The following is a 5227-nucleotide window of genomic DNA, read 5'->3' as shown; positions in this document are numbered from 1 at the left end:
ACTCGAACGTAATGTTTTTTAACGTAATATGTAGAAAGGTCTAATGTGCATGTGTGTGTGTCTGTGTGTGAGTGAGTGTGAGAATGAGTGAGAGAGGGTTAGGTTAGGGTTAGGGTTGGAGTTAAGGTTGGAGTTAGGGTTAGGGTTAGGGTTAGGGTTAGCATTAGGGTTACGGTTAGGGTTAGAGTTAGGGTTAGCATTAGGGTTAGGGTTAGGGTTGGAGTTATGGTTAGCATTAGGGTTAGGGTTAGGGTTGGAGTTAGGGTTAGCATTAGGGTTCGGGTTAGCATTACGGTTAGGGTTGGAGTTAGGGTTAGCATTAGCATTCGGGTTAGCATTAGGGTTAGGGTTGGAGTTAGGGTTAGAGGTCTAATGTGCATGTGTGTGTGTCTGTGTGTGAGTGAGTGTGAGAATGAGTGAGAGAGTGTGAGATTGAGTGAGTGTGTAAGTGAATGAGTTCCTAAAGTACACACGCGCACACACGCGCACTTACGCGCACACACGCGCACATTCGCGCACACTCGAACGTAATGTTTTTTAACGTAGTGTGAGTGTCTGTGTGTGAGTGAGTGTGAGATTGAGTGAGTGTGTAAGTGACTGAGTTCCTGAAACACACACGCGCACTTACGCGCACACGTGCGCACATAAGCGGACATGTGCGCACACTCGAACGTAATGTTTTTTTTAACGTAATATTTGGAAAGGTATATTGTGCATGTGTGTGTGTCTGTGTGTGAGATTGAGTGAGTGTGTAAGTGAATGATTTCCTAAAGCACACGTGCGCACTTACGCGCACATTCGCGCACACTCGAACGTAATGTTTTTTAACGTAATATTTAGAAAGGTCTAATGTGCATGTGTGTGTGTCTGTGTGTGAGTGAGTGTGAGATTGAGTGAATGTGTAAGTAACTAAGTTCTGCAAGCACACACGCGCACTTATGCGCACATAGTTGCACGTAATGTTTTTTAACGTAATATTAAGAAAGGTCTAATGTGCATGTGTGAGTGTCTGTGTGTGAGTGAGTGTGAGAATGAGTGAGAGAGGGTTGGGTTAGGGTTAGCATTAGCATTAGGGTTAGGGTTAGCATTAGGGTTTGGGTTAGGGTTAGGGTTGGAGTTAGGGTTAGGGTTAGCATTAGGGTTAGGGTTAGCATTAGGGTTGGAGTTTAGGTTAGGGTTAGGGTTAGCATTAGGGTTAGGGTTAGGGTTGGAGTTATGGTTAGCATTAGGGTTAGGGTTAGGGTTGGAGTTAGGGTTAGCATTAGGGTTAGGGTTAGCATTAGGGTTAGGGTTAGAGTTAGAGTTAGGGTTAGCATTAGGGTTAGGGTTGGAGTTAGGGTTAGCATTAGGGTTAGGGTTAGCATTAGAGTTCGGGTTAGGGTTAGAGTTAGGGTTAGCATTAGCATTAGCATTCGGGTTAGGGTTGGAGTTAGGGTTAGCATTAGCATTCGGGTTAGCATTAGGGTTAGGGTTGGAGTTAGGGTTAGAGGTCTAATGTGCATGTGTGTGTGTCTGTGTGTGAGTGAGTGTGAGAATGAGTGTGAGATTGAGTGAGTGTGTAAGTGAATTAGTTCCTAAAGCACACACGCGCACACACGCGCACATTCGCGCGCACTCGAACGGAATGTTTTTTAACGTAGTGTGAGTGTCTGTGTGTGTGTGAGTGTGAGATTGAGTGAGTGTGTAAGTGACTGAGTTCCTTAAACACACACGCGCACTTACGCGCACACACGCGCACACGTGCGCACTTAGGCGCAAATAAGCGCACATTCGCGCACACTCGAACGTAATGTTTTTTAACGTAATATGTAGAAAGGTCTAATGTGCATGTGTGTGTGTCTGCGTGTGAGTGAGTGTGAGATTGAGTGAGAGAGGGTTGGGTTAGGGTTAGCATTAGGGTTAGGGTTAGCATTAGGGTTAGGGTTAGGGTTGGAGTTAGGGTTAGCATTAGGGTTAGGGTTAGCATTAGGGTTGGAGTTTAGGTTAGGGTTAGGGTTAGCATTAGGGTTAGGGTTAGGGTTAGAGTTAGGGTTAGCATTAGGGTTAGGGTTGGAGTTAGGGTTAGGGTTAGCATTAGGGTTAGGGTTGGAGTTAGGGTTAGCATTAGGGTTAGGGTTGGAGTTAGGGTTAGGGTTAGCATTAGGGTTAGAGTTAGAGTTAGGGTTAGCATTAGGGTTAGGGTTGGAGTTAGGGTTAGCATTAGGGTTAGGGTTGGAGTTAGGGTTAGCATTAGGGTTAGGGTTAGCATTAGCATTAGGGTTAGCATTAGGGTTAGGGTTGGAGTTAGGGTTAGAGGTCTAATGTGCATGTGTGTGTGTCTGTGTGTGAGTGAGTGTGAGAATGAGTGAGAGAGTGTGAGATTGAGTGAGTGTGTAAGTGACTGAGTTCCTTAAACACACACGCGCACTTACGCGCACACGTGCGCACATAAGCGGACATGTGCGCACACTCGAACGTAATGTTTTTTTTAACGTAATATTTGGAAAGGTATATTGTGCATGTGTGTGTGTCTGTGTGTGAGATTGAGTGAGTGTGTAAGTGAATGATTTCCTAAAGCACACGTGCGCACTTACGCGCACATTCGCGCACACTCGAACGTAATGTTTTTAACGTAATATTTAGAAAGGTCTAATGTGCATGTGTGTGTGTCTGTGTGTGAGTGAGTGTGAGATTGAGTGAATGTGTAAGTAACTAAGTTCTGCAAGCACACACATGCGCACTTATGCGCACATAGTTGCACGTAATGTTTTTTAACGTAATATTAAGAAAGGTCTAATGTGCATGTGTGAGTGTCTGTGTGTGAGTGAGTGTGAGAATGAGTGAGAGAGGGTTGGGTTAGGGTTAGCATTAGCATTAGGGTTAGCATTAGGGTTAGGGTTAGCATTAGGGTTTGGGTTAGGGTTAGGGTTGGAGTTAGGGTTAGGGTTAGCATTAGGGTTAGGGTTAGCATTAGGGTTGGAGTTTAGGTTAGGGTTAGGGTTAGCATTAGGGTTAGGGTTAGCATTAGGGTTACGGTTAGTGTTAGAGTTAGGGTTAGCATTAGGGTTAGGGTTAGGGTTGGAGTTATGGTTAGCATTAGGGTTAGGGTTAGGGTTGGAGTTAGGGTTAGCATTAGGGTTAGGGTTAGCATTAGGGTTAGGGTTAGAGTTAGAGTTAGGGTTAGCATTAGGGTTAGGGTTGGAGTTAGGGTTAGCATTAGGGTTAGGGTTAGCATTAGAGTTAGGGTTAGGGTTAGAGTTAGGGTTAGCATTAGGGTTAGGGTTGGAGTTAGGGTTAGCATTAGCATTCGGGTTAGCATTAGCATTCGGGTTAGCATTAGGGTTAGGGTTGGAGTTAGGGTTAGAGGTCTAATGTGCATGTGTGTGTGTCTTTGTGTGAGTGAGTGTGAGCATGAGTGAGAGAGGGTTGGGTTAGGGTTAGCATTAGGGTTAGGGTTAGCATTAGGGTTAGGGTTAGGGTTGGAGTTAGGGTTAGGGTTAGCATTAGGGTTAGCATTAGGGTTGGAGTTTAGGTTAGGGTTAGGGTTAGCATTAGGGTTAGGGTTGGAGTTATGGTTAGCATTAGGGTTAGGGTTGGAGTTAGGGTTAGCATTAGGGTTAGGGTTAGCATTAGGGTTAGGGTTAGAGTTAGAGTTAGGGTTAGCATTAGGGTTAGGGTTGGAGTTAGGGTTAGCATTAGGGTTAGGGTTAGGGTTGGAGTTAGGGTTAGCATTAGGGTTAAGGTTAGCATTAGAGTTAGGGTTAGCATTAGGGTTAGGGTTGGAGTTAGGGTTAGGGTTAGGGTTAGGGTCAATTAGGGTTAGGGTCAATTAGGGTTAGGGTTAGGGTTAGAGGGTTAGGGTTAGAGCAGGGGTCGGCAACCCATGGCTCTAGAGCCGCATGCGGCTCTTTAGTGCCGCCCTAGTGGCTCCCTGGAGCTTTTTCAAAAATGTGAAAATGGAAAAACATGGTGTGAATATATTTTTGTTTTAATAAAATTTCTGTAGGAGGAAAAACATGACAAACATTCTTAAAGATTTACAATGCTGTAAAAATATGTAAAATAAATATTTAATTTCAACATCTCATTATAATGGAAGTTAAACTTAAAGCACCATCGTACAGCAGACTAGTCACGTGGTGCGTCATTCTCTCCAGGATGCATTGCAGGGAACATAAACATTTAATCATGAATGCTCTTTATGTATTTGTAGCCTACTTATCATTTGGAAAGTAGATTAATACAGCTAATATAGACACTTACAGCATGTGTTGCCTTTATTATAAGCCATATATAAGGCTTTTAATTTTTTGCGGCTCCAGACAGATTTGTTTTTTGTTTTTTTTGGTCCAATACGGCTCTTTCAACATTTTGAGTTGCCGACCTCTGGGTTAGAGGGTTAGGGTTAGGGTTAGAGGGTTAGGGTTAGGGGTTGGGGTTAGGGTTAGGGGTTGAGGTTAGGGTTGGAGATCAATGGTTAGGGTTAGGGTTAGGGTTAGGGTTAGGATGGGTGGGGGGTTAGCCATCGGGCTCCACAAATTAGATAGGGGTGACTCCACCTGGTTCCCCCCGAGGCACTGGCTGGATAGGTTAAAGAGTTAGGCTTTCCCCTGGGGCGAAGCCCCGGGGAAAGCAATGCACTGTCCATCAAGGGGGTCCCAGGCAGAGACTCCCACCATCAAAGTTATTCACCACCCTAAGGTGGTGGGGTTTCAAAAGATTAGGCTCTCTGGCCTTAGCTGTGATCAGCAGCAACGTTTCGGCCTTTGTTGGCCTTCCTCAGGCTAGCTGATCAAAAAATTGTTATTATGTTGGCCTTTTTGGGCCTCAACATAAGATAGTCCCTTGCTTTATCCCTTCTTCCACCTCCTTTTCTTTCCATGATGTTGTCCCTTCTGTAACCACTTTCCATTTGACTTGCTCCACCTCTCCTTCCCCTTTTATACTCCCCTCGCTTTTTTGCGTTAATTTTTTTACTTTCGATTTAAGTGTCCCCTCCCTTCCTTCTTATCTTGCCTTTTGTATTTCCCCTCCATTTCTTTTTGAATTTTTGCTTTCCTCTTCTTTTAGGGTTAAGCTTAGGGTTAGGGTTAGGCGTTAGGGTTAGGGGTTGGGGTTAGGGTTAGGGGTTGAGGTTAGGGTTGGAGATCAATGGTTAGCGTTAGGGTTAGGGTTAGGGTTGGAGTTAAGGTTAGAGTTTGGGTTAGGGTTAGGGTTGGGGTTAGGGTTAGCATTAGGGTTAGGGTTA

Source organism: Takifugu rubripes, chromosome 11, assembly GCF_901000725.2.
Source record: "Takifugu rubripes chromosome 11, fTakRub1.2, whole genome shotgun sequence".
Classification (NCBI taxonomy): Eukaryota; Metazoa; Chordata; class Actinopteri; order Tetraodontiformes; family Tetraodontidae; genus Takifugu; species Takifugu rubripes.
The sequence above is the reverse complement of the archived record's forward strand: the minus strand, read 5'-3'. Positions refer to the sequence as shown.